We start from the raw sequence: 18905 nt of genomic DNA, 5'->3' as shown, positions 1-18905 counted from the left end.
GTTTGTCTTTGTTTACTAAAGATAAATTTAGTATCGTGCAAGAAATGCACATTATACTCCCTTGATGCAATAATATTTCACATAAATTTTATATGCATGAAGCCAATACTGTAAATAAAGCAAATATATTCTGTTTCATAAAAAAGTGATGAATAGCACTTTCCAGAATTATTTAAGCTTCCTGCATTTTATAACTTTTATAGCAAGATGAATTAGCATGATGTGGTAAAACATGATGGCAGATGCCAGAGAAAATTAAGACTTTATGGGCATAGAAGTAAGAGGACTCCACATACAGCATAGAAATAAAGACAAATCACTGATTTTCTAATTAATTACTAATCTTATTCTCTGTTCAGCTACTCCACATGTTTATCCTGACCTGAAACTTTATGGAGTTCCAGTCTTGAGCTTCCTCTAAACCAAGTGTGTCAATAGTGCTGAACCCTGCTGTATTTTATTATAGCTCGTTAGGGCAAACAATTGGTCATAAGAGGAAGAGAGTATCTCCATAATCTGCTGTCAATAGGATTCCTGACTCAAAAGCCCCAGATTGAAAAGTTAAACCCGTGTGTGTGTGTGTGTGTGTGTGTGTGTGTGTGTGTGTGTGTGTCTAGGGAGGAAGGGAAGGAGGAGAAGTAGGAAAGATGAAGTGGTGGGCTAGCTTTCAACAATGGGATTTGGTCTGGAGGCTAATTTGTGAAAGTACAATTAGAGGGAAGAGACAATAATTATAAACCTCACTGCTATCTTTCACATGAAGCAATAGTTGAAAAACACAAAAAGTATTTTATGCTTTATGTGCTAGAAAAACATGCAGGTGTTATCAAATTTAGAATCTGTGCATATGTAGAAATATAGACATATTTAACAATGTATATTTCAGAAAAAACACACAGACCAGCTATATATTCTACAGTTTATGAAAATATGATGAACAATAGATATAGAAACCAATGATTGAACACTATCACTTCGTAAACCAAATGGAACTCTCACTCACTCTCATATATATGTATAGATTTAACCAGTGATCTCATGATCACGTGATATATGCTAGTATCATAGTAGATGATTCTGTTATTTTCAACAAAGAGGCAATACAATTTACTTCATTCTAGTCAAGAAAACAACTGACACTTACTAAGGGTGTGAACTTGAATATATGACTTCACCACTCTGAGCTTCCATAAAGGGAGAATACACATATATGGGAAGTTTTCAACAGAATGCCTAGCATAAAATTAGGGTCCAACAAATTTTAGTTATATTTACTTGGAACATGGCCTGAATTTTTGTGTGGGTGTTTCTACACAATACTTTATATTTATAGATTGAATCATGTATTACCTAATCCTGACTTATCAATCACAGGCTTATTTAGAAGACTTTTCTATTCACAAAAAAAGAGAGACTCATTTCATTAATTCAATACCTATCTCTGTGTAAAGATCATATTAAAGACTAAGGAAAGTCCCTGAACATCGAAAACATAGAACAGTTGATCCACATTATTTGCAAATTCTGTATGTTTCAGTTGGCCTATTTACTAAAATGTATTTGCAACGCCAAAATCAATATACCACTTTTGTACTCATTCCTGGACATATGCAAAATAAAGTTGTGACAAGTTTGAGCCACCTGACATGCACAATCACAGCTGAAGGCACCTCTTCCTTTGTATCTCAGGTCTCACAGTGTAATTAACTATCCTTTTCGTAGACAATTTAGTGCCATGTTTTTCACATTTTGTGCTTTTTGTTGGTGATTTTGCTCTTTATAAAGGCCCCCAAGTGTACTGCTGAAGTGCTTTCTACTGTTCTTATATGCAAAAAGTCTGGGGTCCCTGGGTGGCGCAGCGGTTTTAGCGCCTGCCTTTGGCCCACGGCGCGATCCCAGACACCCGGGATCGAGTCCCACGTCAGGCTCTCGGTGCATGGAGCCTGCTTCTCCCTCTGCCTATGTCTCTGCCTCTCTCTCTCTCTCTCTCTCTCTCTCTCTCTCTCTCTGTGTGTGTGACTATCATAAATAAATTTAAAAAAAAAAGACAAAAAGGCTGCAGTGTGCTTGGTGGAAAAAGCACCTGTGTTGGATAAGCTTCATTCAGGCATGAGTTATATATTGCTACTGGTTTTGAAGTCCATCTCAATGAATCAACAGTATATATATGAAATTAAGTGTCTTTAAACAGGAAAACACATAAAACAAAGTTACATATTGATTGGTTGATAAAAATGTGAACTAATGTTCCCAGGAACCTAATTCTACACTTCCCCTACAGCAATTGTTCAGCATCCCCCCTCAGTGTTGAGGGATCAAGTGGGGACTTTATAGAACATAACCACTGTGAATAATGAGAACTGACTATATTTGATTTTTAGAAAGATATAGTTTATCTGGGGTGATATGCATGTAAGACAATATAAACAAGAACATCAGAAAAACTGATATAGTCGCAAAATAATATATATGAAGCCAGTTTTCCAAAGCTCAGATTTCTGGTATGGTTTCAGCTTTAAGTCTGAAAATAATAAAAGCCCTCTAAACAACAGAGCTTTGCTGACCCCCTGCATCTCTCAGCCTGAGGCCACTTACCACCCTGGGTTCTCCTCCCACATACTCATGGTTAAAGAAGTATGGCTACAGAAATAAGGAGATTGGAGATGGTGATTTGAGAGGCACAGAAAAACAAGAATTGGCTAAATCTAAGTTAGTTCTGAGGAGAGGCTGGAAGTCAGTGGGGGCTAATTTGTGATGTTTGAGCCTGGAAAACTTGATGATTAGTGGTTTGATTAGACCCTCTTACCATAATGTTTGCAAAAATAGTTATTTTCCTATTACAGCCAATACACGCAACAGGGAACAAGGTAGAAATCAGAACTGCAGTCATTAACTTAAAAAAAAAAAACTAGTCTTCTCTCTTTTGAAAAGTGTGCCTCCCCCAATCTAAGATAGTTTTCATTTATCTATTTGATATTAATTCAATTAATGAAATCAATTAGTTCAATTAATCTATTCAATTAATCCAACTAAGTACTCTGTATAAGCATTCAGTATTGGAGCTGAAAGATGAAAGGAGATATAGCTGTTGCCACTTACAGCCCACAGTCTAGTGCAGAACACAGTTACATCATAATCTCATAGGCTCATGGGAGCAGGGTTGAAAAACAGGATTTTTCCCCCAGCGACAGTAGGAAACAAAGTGGGAGTGTGTCCTGATAGGAGAAACTGAAGAACGGATCCTTAGGCATGAGACTCAATTTATAATTTAAGATAGAAGTGGTAGTTCTGAAACTTCAACCTAGTGATTCCCAAATTCTCAAGTGCAATCAATCCCCTGGGGATGTGTGTTGAAATGCACATTCTGACGCCCCAGCTCTGGGCCAGGGCCTGAGACTCACGGGTTGCAGCTGTCACAGATGCTGCTTATCTGCAGGCCACACCTTGAATTGCAAGGCCTTAGCATACACAAATTTTGCCTGGTGATCTTACAAAACCATTGGTTCTGGAGCCCTCCCCCCAGATATTCTGATTCAAAAGTCCCAGAGTGGGGCAGCGGTGCCAAGTGATTCCAGTGCAGATGGTATTCAGGCAACACTTCTATAAAGCACTGATTTACGAGCACAGACACTGTCTTCATTAGCAGTCTCCTTCCAAGATGAACACATGTTTTCTAATTCCCGCCACCTGGATTTTTTTTTTTTTAACACACCTTGTATATTAGGGAGACTCACAGTAAGGCTGAAAAATAACATAAGTGTGCTCAACATTAAAATGGAATTTGGAAGACATAGACAAATTCATTTATTTGAAAACAAGTATTCAGTTAGCATTTATTATTAATGAACGTCTCAGGTGGCGTACTGGGTGCTAGGGTTACAAAGACTGAGGAAAAAACAATGCGTGCTCCTTAAGACCATATCAGCTGAACAAATAGGTACTGAACGGTGCGCAGGACACTGTGCTGGGCACGGGGCATCTCACAGGCTTGTAGGATGGTCTCACTTGTTCAGAAACTATTACGTAAATAAGTGAAATTTTCTCCTGGGTTTCCTGGGAGTACTTCCAAAATTATTCCGAAAATTTTAATTATGTGTGTCCTACGGAAGTTACTTTGCCCAGTTGAACTGCACTCGCCTAGTATGCAAAGTGCAAAGCGTTTGTTCAACAGATCTTAGTTTTATTTAAAAGAACTCAATTTCTAAATTCCAAATCTTATTATACTGAATCACTTATCAAAAGATAGCAAGTTGGCGATTCAAGCTTTATGCTGTGTTAGCAATTTCATGTTTAAGTCCGTGGTCTGTTTCACTCCCCCGTTCAGATTTCTACAATAGCTCTGGTATTTTCTTATCTTCTGTGTTAATAGAAGAATCAAGAGTTTATTAGTAGAAGAAGGTGAAACCCACAAAAGTATTGTTCCCTTCCTCTCCTTGATTTTATTTCTAAATCACCTCTATTAAATTAGAGCAAAAGCCACAGTATTTAAGATTGCTTTCTCTTTAGTAATGCTGCAATGCCTGAACAGTAAGGTTTTTTTTTTTTTTTTTTTTGTCCAATGCCTATGTCAAGTAATGGAAACAGAGCAAATGATTCCAGTAAAAATCGTTTGAGTTGCAAATAAAGAACCTGGTTTCTCCTGGGCAAAGTCTATGATCTGTAACACTGCTAGCTCAAGAGAGATGAAGACCATTCTGTTTTTCATTTATGTGTCAAACATGATTGCTTAACCTTAAAAATACCAAACAAATGCCACAGAAAAGAGCACAATTTAAAATTCTTACAGAAAAATAATTTCAAGTATACTTCTGAAGTGGAAGGGGGAAAAAAAGGAATGTGGTCGGTTTGGGGTGATAAGTCACTGGCGATGCTGAACTGATGAAAATGTGAGAGCGCAGGAAGTGTGGGAAGAAATGCAGTCACACTGGGAAGAATAATGTACCGATGCTGCCAGGGGCAGCAAATCACCCTTTGTTTTTCCCCTGATGTCTGCTATGCAGGGCTGGAAATTCCCTCTGTTCCATGAGTTCTGACCCCAAAAGGGTTTTGTAGGTATGACGAGAGAATCAAGTTGTCTCTTCAAAGCAAGGTTAGAGATAGTGCAATTTCTAACTTCTGTTCACCCTGATAGATTAGCTGACTCCACCCTATGCAGGGCATAGTACTTCTATGAGAGGGTTGGGAGGATAGAATGTTTACTTGCTCCCCTCCTCCCTCCTGTGAGGGCAGCTAATAATTACTTCCATTGTAGCGCCAGTCACTTAGGTAATTAGTGCAAGATCTGCATACCTACTTCCATCCCATCAAAAAAAGAATAAAGTTGTATTTACACCATTTAGTTTTTAGTGTTCACATTGGGAAGGGGAGAGGATTTTGGTCCAAAAGCAAATGAGATAGGGGCTCTCTCAATACATGCATAAAACCCTAAAAAGATGAATGGAAAATCATGTTTTAAATGATGGCCAAGGTTGCCATATAGAACTGCCAAATCATCAATTGAATTTTCAAAATTCTATTGCACATTCCAGTCAGAATCATTCTTTCCTTCACTATAACCCTCCCCTCCAATGATTTGTAGCAACAATTAGTACCTCTGATATTTTTACTATTGTGTTCAATGCCTATTATGACAAATACTAGCTACTAAAATCCCCAAGCCTTATTAAACATTGTACATTTTGTTTTTAATATGAAAAAAATTATGCATCATTATTTTCCCATATTTAAAGGAACCAAACTTACATTTTAACACTGAAATATGCTGCAAAGTAAAATTTGAAATGCAGTAATATAATTATACTGCCACCTTTTGTGACTGATCATACATGATAACACATAATTGAATGACTCCTGTACCAGAAGAATCACAACTATGGAAAAAAGACAAAGAGCCTAACTTATTCTGACTAATCAGGATTGATGTTAATTAAAAAAGAGTGTAAGATAATGACTTCTCATTACTACCTGATAGATGGAAATAGATTGCTCTTCTTCTAGGTAAAAGAGCAATTAAGTAACTTTTTAAGAAAGATTTATTTTTCAGAAGACTTTCTTCTAAAATTGGTGAAGTACTCATATAAAGGCCTTTTTATGAAATCAACCAAAAAATTATATTTCACCAAAGGCTGTTTATTCTTTAGTATTTGTCGCTTGTTTGATACGCATGAGATAAGGACAATATTTGAACTGGTGGTAATCAGAACAAAAATGACATGCATTATTTTGCGGAACGTTTCATATTAAAAAATATAATGTAGCGAAGAGATTTAGAGCTCAAGTTCAAATCCCAATTCCTTCATCAACCAGCTCTGTGACCTGCACACAAGTGTTCTGAAATCCCTACGGCTTAATTTTCTCATCTGTAAAATTTTAAAAATAACAGGTCCTACTTCATAGAGCTATTGTATTAAGTAAAATCATGTATGTAATATCCATTGCATGGAACATGGCACATAAAAAGAGCTAAATAAACGTGAGCTATTGTATTACTTTTTTATTGCTATATAATCAATCACCACAAACTTTGTGCTTACACCAACACCAATTTGTTATCTCACAGGTCCTGTGTGGCAGTAGTCTGGACACAGGAGAGCTGGGTCCTCTGCTCTGAGTCTCCACAGAGGAAGTGAGGGTATTAGCTGGGGCTACAATCAGGGGCTCAGGATCTTCTTCCAAGCTTACCTGTTGTTGGCAGGATTCATTTACTTACAGTTGGGAGACTGAGGCTCTCAGCAATTAGAGGCTGCCCCCATTCCTTGGCATATGACCCTTCTATGACTTTGTGGGTTTTTTTCTTCAAAGCCAACAGGAGTACACCTACTGCTGTTTCTCTCTCCCTGACTTTTCCTATTTCAACTACTAAATCGTTTCAAAAAGAGCTCGTCTCATTATGTCAGGCCCTCCCGTGATAATCTCCTTTTGATTAACTTAAAGCCAGCCAATTAGGACCTTAATTACTACTGCTAAATACTTTCCCCTTTGTCAGATACAGTAACTTAATCATGGGAGTGATATCCCATTATATTTACAGTTCTCACCTGCATTCAAGGAGAGGTAATTCTTACCAGGGGGTACAAATGTGAAAACCAATCTTAGAACTCTGCCTACCACAGTTATCTTGTTGGTGGTGCCGCTGTTACATTAAATGCTAATTAGAGTGTCTCCCATTTAAAATGAGTCTGAGCATATGAGTCAGATGTACCTTAATGTTTCAAACACCTCCACTGTAAATACCATTTACATGTACACATTTGAGACAACAATCTTTGAATTTTTTGAGAATTCTATACATCATCTTAGTGATTTGTCCAAGGTGACTGTTCCAGACATTTATGTTAAGATGAAAAAAATAATAACAGCAATGCAAAGAAAGACAACCACAAAATTATAAAATACCCCAGTATAGGCTTACAAGTAATGCTTCTGATATAATAATGACTTAAACTAAGAAACTGCAGCTGAAGAGTAAGGGGAAAAATTAGAGAACATAATGATTATTTACACTCCTAAATGATAATTAACACTCCTACATTGCCAAAAGAAATTACCCCCTACAAAATAATATTATATCATATATATGTATAGACACACACACACATGCTGCTGTGCAATCAATCAATCAATCAATAACACTATCTGCAAAACCAAAGGGAAAAAAATGAAAAAAAAAATTGTTAGGGATAGTTTTTATTTTGAAAGAAAATACTTTTATACTATTAACAGGGTTCCCTTGATCAAAATTGGGTAAATTAGTAAATAAAATAATCATTAGTTTATGACTAGATTAAAGCACAGATGGGAAATAAACTACAGTACTATTTTGAGAAAATCTAATCTTTACAAATATTATCAAAATCATTTAACAATGGAACCCCTAAATGTGTATGGTAATTCACATGGAAAAAATAATTTAGGCCAAGAAAAAAAATCATTATTTCAGAAACTTCTATGGGGGAGGGTTAAGTGGCAGAATTAATTGGGAGAGAATCAAATTTTTGGAGTTAAGTGAGTTAAGGTAGGAAATTTAGGGAGCTATATTCAGATCAAAAAGTTTTTGTAGGAAAACAGTAAATAAGGAGACAGTAGGGCTGAAAAATAATTTACATTTTTAGTTGCTTCTACAAAATTAAGTGAAATCTGACCAAGAAGAGCTCGTCTCAAAGAGAGTGAACTGCATATCCACCTCTCCCAGTGAACTCGGTTAACAGGATCTTCACTTCATGGCAATGGTTTATGAGGGATAATCTCATACAAACAAAGTAACCCTAAACCAGGCTCATTTTGGAGGAAAAATTTGAAGTCTTCATAGGTTTTGTGCAGAAGATAAAGAATGAGATCACATAAATATGAGACCCAAATATGATTTATGTATAGAACAGTTCTATTAAGTTTATGTACCTGTGAGATTCCAGTTATTGAATGTACTTAGTTTCTACATTGATTTAGTCACAGTCAATAGTATTGAATCAAACAGGCTACTCACACATTGTTTCACTGATTCTTCCCTTTGGCTTCTTCCTGAAGGAATTTTGCCCTGGGAAAGAGGAGAACATTTTGTTGATTGCTGTTGTAAACAGGCTTGGGACAGTCCTAATTCCTGTTCCCAGTATCTGTCAGGGAGAGGTAAAAGTAGAATAGACAACACTAGAAAAAAATTAGATAAAAGATCCTTCTAAAAATTAAATATCCCCATTACTTTGAAAAAAATAATACCAATGAAAATTATTAATGTAGGTCTATTGCTGTGCAGAACAGTTCCCTCCTCCCAAAGATATCCACACCTTGATCCCTGGAACGTGTGACGTGTTACCTTACATCGCAAATGGGACTTTAAGGATGTGATTAAGGTTAAGGACCTTCAGATAGGGAAATTTTTCTGCATTATCTGGATGGTTATCAATCTAATCTCAAGAGTCTTTGAAAACAGGAATCTTTTTTTGCTGTGGTCAGAGAAAGAGATGTGATGAAGTGAGAGTTAGAGGAATGTGACATTGTTGGCTTTGAACCTAAAGGAAAGGAGCCACCAGCCAAAGAATGTGTGTGGCTTATAGAAGCTAGAAAAGGCAAGAAAACTGACTTTCTCCTAGAGTCTCCAGTCTCCTAGAGACAACTCAGCCCTTCTAACTTGATTTCAGCCCAATAAGACTTCTGTGGAACTTCCAACCTACAAAACTGTGAGATAGTAAATCTGTATTGTTTTTGGCACAGACTTTTTGATAATTTGTTACAAAAGCAATAAAAAAACAACTATAATTACTAATGAAAATTTTGCGAACATTACTCAGCTCAGGTGAAAAATACTTCTTTCAGCAGAGAAGCAAAAGCTAGTGTGAAAAATAAAGAATCATGAAAGCAAGCCAATTATTGCTCCTATCTGTCCTCCTGTCCAACCAATGCCTATTACAACACCTCCATTAAGTTAATTGACTTCTCAGGACACCAAAAATGTATAGAGAGGTAAGGTGCTACAGCAGGGAATGCCTGGGCTAAGGAACACAGTAAGTCTAGGCTTGATTCATACTTTACACATAGAAGATTGGTAATACAAGAAAAGTATTCAAAGAGTCTGAGCTTTGGTCTCTGTATCTTTGATGAAGATAATTATGTCCAAAGGGTTGTCAAAATAATGAATGATATACATAGTATATTTTAAGTGAATTTTAGCTATTTATTATCAATGTCACCTTTTCTGGTGAGTTATAGAAACCATGGAAGCAATATGTCTAGTCTAAAGTTCATATCAAGAAGCCATAGGATGAGGACTACAGTTAAAGGCACATAGTCTCTAATTACTACTTTTCTCACTATTGTCCTCCATTGGTCAAAAAGATGGCTTACTATATAACAGTTCCTTTAAGTCACTATTTCAAATGTAAGATACATATGACATTTTGGACATATTTTCATCCTTTTATCAAGAAAAGATTTTAATAGCACTCATAAAATCTGGGTTTCCAAAAAACTATGGACAATGATGTCTAAGCTGCTCTATTACTATTGTCAAATACATAAATTACCACTATTTTTGGATCATTGTGAAGTGCATTTGAATGACTAAGCCTTAAACTGTATATCTTATCTGAAATGTCCCAAGGTTGGGTTCTTTAGAAGCACAACATAAATGAGGATTCTTGTACAAGTGATTTATTAGAGATATGCTCTTGGGAGAAGGGGAGGGAGGCAAGAACAATAGGGCAGGAGAAGAAAGCTAAACATAGATGCAGTCTGTCCTGGAAACAAGTTTCAGCCTGGTCCTATGGGGAGTGATAGAGCATGAATTATACCACAGGGTTGAGTTCACTTTGAAGTACAGGGGCCATCTGTTTACCCTGGTGATGGTCAAAGGGGAACACTGTGAGCTATTAAAAGTCAACAGGTGCAGTAGCTAGAGGTGAGTATACTGGCATGAGGGAATGGGAGCAGTCACAACCTCATCCACCATGATGGATGATCCCAAAAGTCGGGATCCAAATTGATCTTAAATTACAAGGTCCAATTACAAATCTGCAGAGTAGGACATTAGCTTTAAATCATACTTCTCCTTGAAACAATGAATATAAATGCCTCAATCTTGTAAATGAGCAGCTTCAATGTCTGAACTAGGGTGTGGGCAGATCCTCAAAGGAGGACAATCTTGTAACAAATCAGTATGCAATCTAGTAGAATATGCATAACTAATTATGAAAGAAATATCATATCACTAATTATAATGTCAGTTACATGTACCTCCAGGATATACTGACACTTCATAGAAATTTATAAATCATTATACCTAGGCTAATATGGGATTGATTTTTAAATTGCCTTTCAGCACATATGTATTCAGAAAGACTTCTCGACATATTATGCATCAGTTTTTATCATTATCATCCAATAATGAACCAGCTACCCCACACAAAACCTGAAAGGTGGCCCCTTCAACACCACATCTGATTATTCAATAATATAAAACTTAAAATAACCACAATAATGAATGTCAGTATTACTCAAATACCTCCCTCTTCATAAGGAAGATTAAAGAAGAGACAATAAGGACTGAAAACATATTTGTATCTTGTGTCATAAGTGGAAATGAGCTTCTATTTGATATATTCGGCAATTTGTTTTCAAAGAAATGACACAATCCAATGCTTTTGTTTTTGTTTTTCTACCATAAGAATCTTCTTAGAGATTTTCATCAAACTTTAGATTTATAGGAATAAGATGAACTTGTCTTTCTCTGAGAACTTAAATGATATTTTACTAAATGTTCTTTTGTTTTCTGTTGGTTCAGAAGGTAAAATTTTCTAAATTCTCTTAAGTATTGGTTAACCCAATTTACAAACAAGTACAGAAATGTAATTGAAATAGGTGATTTTCACTTTATTTTTAAACTTCCTATTTTTATTTTATAGAATAGCATTGATAAATGTAGACTTAGAAATAAATCAATTATAAAGTAAATAATATTTGACTCATTATCACTGATCTTTGAAAATAAATGCATTTTTATTTAAAACTTCATAAGCCACAAATATTGATGTGCTGATATAGGCATTAATGCAAATCTCAACACGCTGGATAATCTGTTTCCAGATAGGAACATGTGGCAAATAAGCACTACATTTTCTACAACACAGCTAGATTCTAAAATCAACCTGTAGAGCAACAGAGGGAGTTATTTAATAACATCTAGAGTGCAAGACCTGTCCTGGGAGTCTCTCTAATGAATCATCTCATCCCATATTCTTTGTCAAAACCTTAAATGAATTAAGTGTTTGGCTCACTGATAAGTGGGATGCACCAAAAGTAATTGAATGTGGTAATCGAAAATTTGTTAAACCTGTCACTGCACATCATTATCACCTTCAAATCCAACACAGCACAATTAGCTTACAATAGTTATAGTTGAATCAAGTCCACATTAAGGTTGAGTGAGTAATGCACACTCTTCAGTAAATTAAATTAGACTCCAAGTAGATGAACAGAATAAAGGTTGTACGTGTGAATGGTGTAAATAAGGTAAAATACAGGATTTATGGAGTGCTAAGCCTGTTTCCCAAAGCAATGTGGGCTAAATAGCCTTCATTACTGTCTTTTAGCTAGCAGACGTGCCATAGCTCAGGCCAGAGCCTAAAAATAAAAATCTACTTAACTCTGGCCCCTAGCTTGTGACTTACATGTAAAAGAAAATGAGATGTATAATCATTAATATATAGGAAATATCATATTCTTCCCATTGCCACATAAAAGTGTTGAAAATTACAAAAGAAGAAAACTAACAAACCCTAAACTGCCTTTAGGGAAGGCTTTGGGGGAAGAATACGCCATCATGCTCTCTCAGCCGATAGGTATTTTTAATTAAAAATTATGGTTACAAAAAAAATTATGGTTACAATCACTGCAAAAAAATTTACTACATGGTTTATACAATGGTGAAAATTATTTGAAATAACTGATAAGGTTATATACACTTGCAAGGAACTAAAAATCATATTGGTCTATATTGGTATATACACATACACACTCAAAAGGTTTTAGGTGAAGAGATATGTGCTTTGGGGATGATTTGGAATTGCTACAAATATGGAATTGCTAACAGGTACTGTGTTACCGATGTGTTTGTGAAGCTCATAAATAAACACAAAACAATTGTGTAAATGTCACCTACAAGTCAGTTATGATACTCTTCAAAGTCTGAAAACTTAGTATCTTTTGATCCAGAAGTTATCTAAATTTCATAATATAGACATGGAATGTACAAACTTAGACTGCTTAGGACTAGAAATTTAAGTAATTTGAAATTAAAGGTAAACTAGTAAGTGGACTGGAATGTCCATGTTTCTTATCATCGTTATCTTCTTGGTATCTTAGTACCTAAAAAATCAAATTAGTAATTACAGTGTTTGCCAGTAAATATATCAGGACAGGAAAAGATGCTTATGGTGTTAGTAAATATTTTATTTCATTCAAGTGAAGTTATAGATGAATGGGTCTCTTTGAATTTCTTGAAACTGGACTGATCTCTTTTAGATAAAATATTTGGGAAAATAATAAATATTGACAAATATTTATTCCCCCTAGTAGCCTCCACCACCACTTTCTAGATTTTGTATATCTGTGCTATTTCAGCACATTCTCCTCACATGTCACACATCATAGGATTTTCAGTGATTGCCTTCTCCATTGGTCATTTTCTGTTGCCTAAGAGCCAGCCTTCTGAATCTCAACGGTGATGTCTGCAAATCTCAGTTCAGAACTGAATGTTTCTGGGAAGCCTTCCTAGAGATAGCTAACCTCACCCTTCTGGATTCTTGTTGCTAGCAATAATCACATGATGACTCTCGGTGAGCATCCTGGTATTTTTCTGATATGTACCTTAGGAACGTTTTGGGGTCTTTGAGTTGGAATTGAGCTGATGTTCAAAGAAATACATGACTACTAATTTTTGTCTTTACCTATTGGTAAAGTGATTTCCCCTTATTTACCTGGAAGACTGATTCAAAGTTGTCATACTTACATATAATAGTGCCTCATATTTTCTTTTTTTAAAAGCATTTCTCCTTGCAATTTGAAAAAGAAACCTATAGTTAAGGGAATACCATTACTTTGGGGTTCTAAGTCCACATGTATTTTTCTTTCACCTATGGTAACTTAAGATCTGTAATCTGATCACTAGTTGTCCATGACTTACTGGTATTTAAAACATTGGTTTTGCTGGGGGTGGGGAGGTGGTCCTTCATTGGCATCCTATGGTAGACATGTTGGGAGTTCAGGGGAATTATATGTCCAAAGTGGACTTAATTAGCTGTTGATTCTTTGTCTACTGTATAAAAATAAAATCAGTGACTAATATAAAAGCCATTTGGAACTTTCTATAATATAGAATTAAAGAAATCAAAGATTGTCTATGTGAGTAAACTACATAATCTTAGCTGTACCACTAACTCTGAGTGAACTAAGTATTATTTAGTAAGAGTCCAGCCTTAACCTGGATATTTCAAAAAGATTTTAAACATCTTGCATTTAATAAAATAAAATAAAATAAAAATTATGGTTACAATCACTGCAAAAAAATTTACTACATGGTTTATACAATGGTGAAAATTATTTGAAATAACTGATAAGGTTATATACACTTGCAAGGAACTAAAAATCATATTGGTCTATATTGGTATATACACATACACACTCAAAAGGTTTTAGGTGAAGAGATATGTGCTTTGGGGATGATTTGGAATTGCTACAAATACGGAATTGCTAACAGGTACTGTGACACCATCAGCATTTAAATATCCCCTGTGTCTACAGCACTGTACAATATTCTCTGGGTAGAGAAGCAAAATAAACAGAAGATAGTTCCTACATTGGGGAATTTACAACTTAATCAAGATGTGCATGTATGAAATGAATAGCCAATAGATAGAAACCATTTATATATTAGTTCCTGGTGGTATGGTTTAAAAGTCAGGCTAAGTCTCTAATGATTACAGAATACAAATACATGCCTTCATAAAAGCATACTTGCCTTCATCACATAAAACAAAGACACTCTAGGCCATCGCACAGGCCATGATAAATTTTAAGAAAGGAGAAGTGCTATAACAGTAAATTTAAGTTAGTTCTCTTCAGTCTTAACACTGGAAAAATACCTATATTATGAGTGAGTCTTCATGGGCTCACAATAGACCCTTAGCTCTCAAGCCTCATACAAAACTGGCACTTTGATATCATACCAAGCCAGGGAATGATTTGAATAGTTTTAAGAGACAAAAGTCTAAGATGGTTTTGATCACCTTCAGTGTTTTTCCAATTATTTCTTATATATATTTTTAAACACAGTAAAATTGAAAAAAAAAGTTTTAAGGTGAACATCCATATTCTAAACACTTTGTTAAAAATTCCACAATTAACACTTTTCCATATTCACTTTATCATATGTCTATTCATCTAGCCATCCCTCTATGCAACCATAAGTCCACCTGTATTTTGAATGAATTTCAAAATAAGTTGCAGGCATCAGTATACTTCTCATCTAAGCACTGTAGCATTACACCTTTGCTTCTTTAAACATTTTTATGTTAAATGCACTCCTATGAAATGCACAAATCTTAACAGAACCATTCAATAAGTTTTGGCAAATGCATAATCTATATAACCTGAATTCATGTTTTTTAAAGATTCATTCTTAGTATTTGCACAGAGAATATCAAGAGGTATAATAATACTTTCATCACTCCAGAACATTCTTGCAAGCCTCTTCCCAATTAATCTCTATTCTTCCCAGAGTCAACCACTGTTTTCCCCCCGCCAAACCTTATTTTACTTGGTCTAGAATCTCATAGAGTCATATAATATGAAAATTTGTTGAAGGCTTCTTTCACTCATTATGATTTTGAGATTCATCAATGTTGCTCAAAAGCAGTGTTTTCTGTTCTTTTATCACTAAGTAGTGCTCCATCAAATTACTACACCATACTCTATTTACCCATGTGCCTATTGATGGGCATTTGTTTTCAGCTTTGGCTATTATCAGTACAAAATCTCAGAACATTCCTATACAAGCCTTTCTGTGGATATATGTCTTGATTTCTCTTGGAGTAGAACTGATGAATATTAGAATAAGTGTATGTTAGTTTTATAAGAATCTTTGAGGCTTTTTTTCCCAAAGTGCTAATAATATTTCATATTCCCACCAATAGTGAATGAGAATTCCAGGCGCCCTACATCTTTACCAATATTTGGTATTGTCCATACTTTTTTAAAAAACAGATTAGCTATTCAAGTGTATATATAATTGTATCTCTTTGTGGTTTTAATTTGCACTAATGACTAATGTAGGTCGAAACAGAAACCACATGGTGAGTTAAACAACCAAAGCTCAATATAAAGAATCATCAATCTATGATAAAAGAATAATCATAACAGATATGAAAATGCTGTGTGATATTCCAGGAATGAGAGAGAGTATCCAAGGAAAGACAAACTCAGAGTGAAACTCTCTCCTCAAGGCTGAAGTTCATACCTTATTGGGGAAAGTATAGCTTAGCCCACCAGATAGAAAAAAATAAAAATTCCACCGTTTGTCCAGGCTAAAGCTGGTCTAGAAAACTGGCCAGCACAAAGCAGTGTCCCAGAGTGCAGGTGGGGAGCGACAATCAGCTTCCAGTACAGGAGCAGGCAGATGGGGGTGGCAATCCTCCAGGTACACAAGGCTTGGGCCTGCAGAGAGAGAAGCAGAAGGGTGGGATCCTCTGGGTCTCAGGGGGCCACATTGGTGTCTGTAGTGGTCATTACAATACTTAGGCCAGCAGGAGGTTTGGGGGTTACTGGTCTCCCTGCTGAGGGTTGTGGGAGTCTCCTGGCCGAGACTGCAAGTTCTCTTTGGATGCGGTGCTCTGGGCCTGTGGCTGTAACAGAGGAACACTGGAAGCCATCCCAGCTGCACCACCCACTTACCCTGTGGCACCAGGAAACTAACAGGTGGGCCCTCCCTCCCAGGGATGCTCCTCCAGTGCCCTCTACTGAGAAAGCTAACACTGTGCTCATTTAAGGAGAAATGCTTAAAGGAAGACTATTATCTTCACAGAGCATATATTGAAGGGGAAATTTGGAGCTGAGGGGCAATAAATTGTTAACTGGTACAGTGACCATTGATATTGTACACTTTTTTTGTCTGATTTCGTCGTATATCATCCTTTGTGAAGTGTTCGTTTAAAACTTTTTTTTTTTTTTTTTTTTTTTAAGAATCCCACTCTTAGCACATTGATCTTGCTTCAGCTTTATCTGGATGCATGAATAGCTTCAACAGAGAAGCACACCACATGCTTTCTTCTGCATTCTGTTACATGGTTTTGATATTTACAAAGAATTGCTTCAATAGGCTCTGATATCTAATCTCAATCAGAAAACATTGCTTGCTATAAAAACATTGTTGGAAAAGGTTCGTAATACCATGGGTAAAAAATAGCACAGATAAATGTTTAAAAAGCAGCATAGCACGGCATAGGAGAACTGACTTTGAAACCAGATCGCATAGGTTGAAATACAGCTTCTCCATTAACTAGCTGTGTGACTTTGGGTAATTTGCTTAAGACCACTGTGCCTCAGTTTCCTTCCTTGTGAAATACAGATAATAGGTGGTTGTAAGGAACACATGTGTTAATATTTATGAGAGTGATTCAAATTGTTCCTAGCATATAGTGTTTTATATTTGTGCACACTTCATATTTATGTACTTATTTTTATTAATTATGCTATTAATAATATATTGGTATACAATAATGTTAGTGTAAAAGTACATAATATATTCTTATATTTTAAATTACACATTATATTTACAGATAACATTTTAAGATTTTTATTTATTTATTTGAGAGAGAGAGAGAACGCATGAATGAGTAGAGAGGAAGAGGGGGAGGGAAAAGGAAAAGGAGAGACTCTGAAGCGGACTCTGCACTGAGTCTATGCAGGGCTGGAGCTCATGACCTTGAGCTCACTACCTAAGCAGAAACCCAGAGTTGGAGGCTTACCCCACTGAGGCACTCTGGTGCTCCTATAAAATTTTAAAGGTAGATTAGCTATTGGTAACACTATCGGATAGTGTCCATGTATGCCCATGTACCAGGAACTGTGCTAAAAACTTTGCATGTGTTATCTCATTGAATTATCAAAAAAAAAAAAAACCCTTTCAATACAGATATCATAAGGTAATGGAGGGAGTCTCAGATAAGTTAAATATGTTTTCCGTCATAATAGTGGATTCAGTTTTAGCATAAAGTCCACTCCACGCTTCACTTCACCTTCACCCCAGCCAACTCTGGTAAGCAAACGACAATGCTCTATAAAGTATAACCGCATAAAAGAAAGGAAAATTCCCATAGTTAAGAAACTAAGAGATAAGTAAAAGTTACAGAAGTGAATGAACTTTTGCTGAAAAGAACGGGGTTTTTGAAGCCGAGACACCCTTGTAAGACTGGATGTTAATGCCTTTGCTAAGTTAGTAGATGGAATCTCAGACCTGCACACAATGTTGTGTTGGGTGTAAGCTCTCTGCGTAAACCCAGGAACTCCAGTGGGCTGACCACCCAGGAAATATGAATGAGGTGTCCCCACTCATTGGCTCTAGAAAATGGCAAAGAAGCTAAACTGTTTACCAGGAGCCATGGGATGAAGGCAGAGTTTTGTATAAGAAATCAAGCCCCAAACTTCACACACCTATTGATTTTGGATCTGAAATTATACTACTCAGATGGAGACCCTATAATATATAATTGGTAACATGCATCTGTCCCTGCAGGGGAAAATAAAACTCCCTAGGAATGTCCCCACAATCCAGAGCAGGTTGGACAGTCATGGAAGGGCACATGTTAAACCTATAATCACAGGAAAAGTTACAAACCACCATAAGAAAACCGATCACTGTGACAGTCAACAGAAACAACCACCTGGAAAACCCAAACTATAAGAAATGAAATAATGGAATAAAATTAAAGAAATATTTAAGTAAGTATGTTAAATCTTGACCAGTACATATTCTTCTGCAGTCCCAGAAATTTGTCAGAGAATATAATCTTACCCTCTTTATAGCCTAATTGACATGAAAACTTTGACTTACGTAAACTCATATTTTTAAGAATTTGTATTTCATTTACTATTTTTAAGGGGACTAAATTAAAGAATGGACAAAGCTACCAGAGAACCAGGTGCTAGATATCTTGTGCCTTACATGATCATTTTTACAGAAATGGAACTTTGTATTTTTTAAATCTATTTTGTATCAAGAAAAGTAAGAAAATAATCTTACAAAATAGATTTCTGCATTTAGTACAGGGTTCAGTTAATAAATATGAGATTTACCTGCCTACAAAGATTACTCATTGTGTTGGCATGCACGTATATGTGCATGTATAAATACTACAATTTCT

This window comes from Nyctereutes procyonoides, unplaced genomic scaffold (assembly GCF_905146905.1).
Source record: "Nyctereutes procyonoides isolate TBG_1078 unplaced genomic scaffold, NYPRO_anot_genome, whole genome shotgun sequence".
Classification (NCBI taxonomy): domain Eukaryota; kingdom Metazoa; phylum Chordata; class Mammalia; order Carnivora; family Canidae; genus Nyctereutes; species Nyctereutes procyonoides.
Note: the sequence above shows the minus strand (reverse complement) of the source record.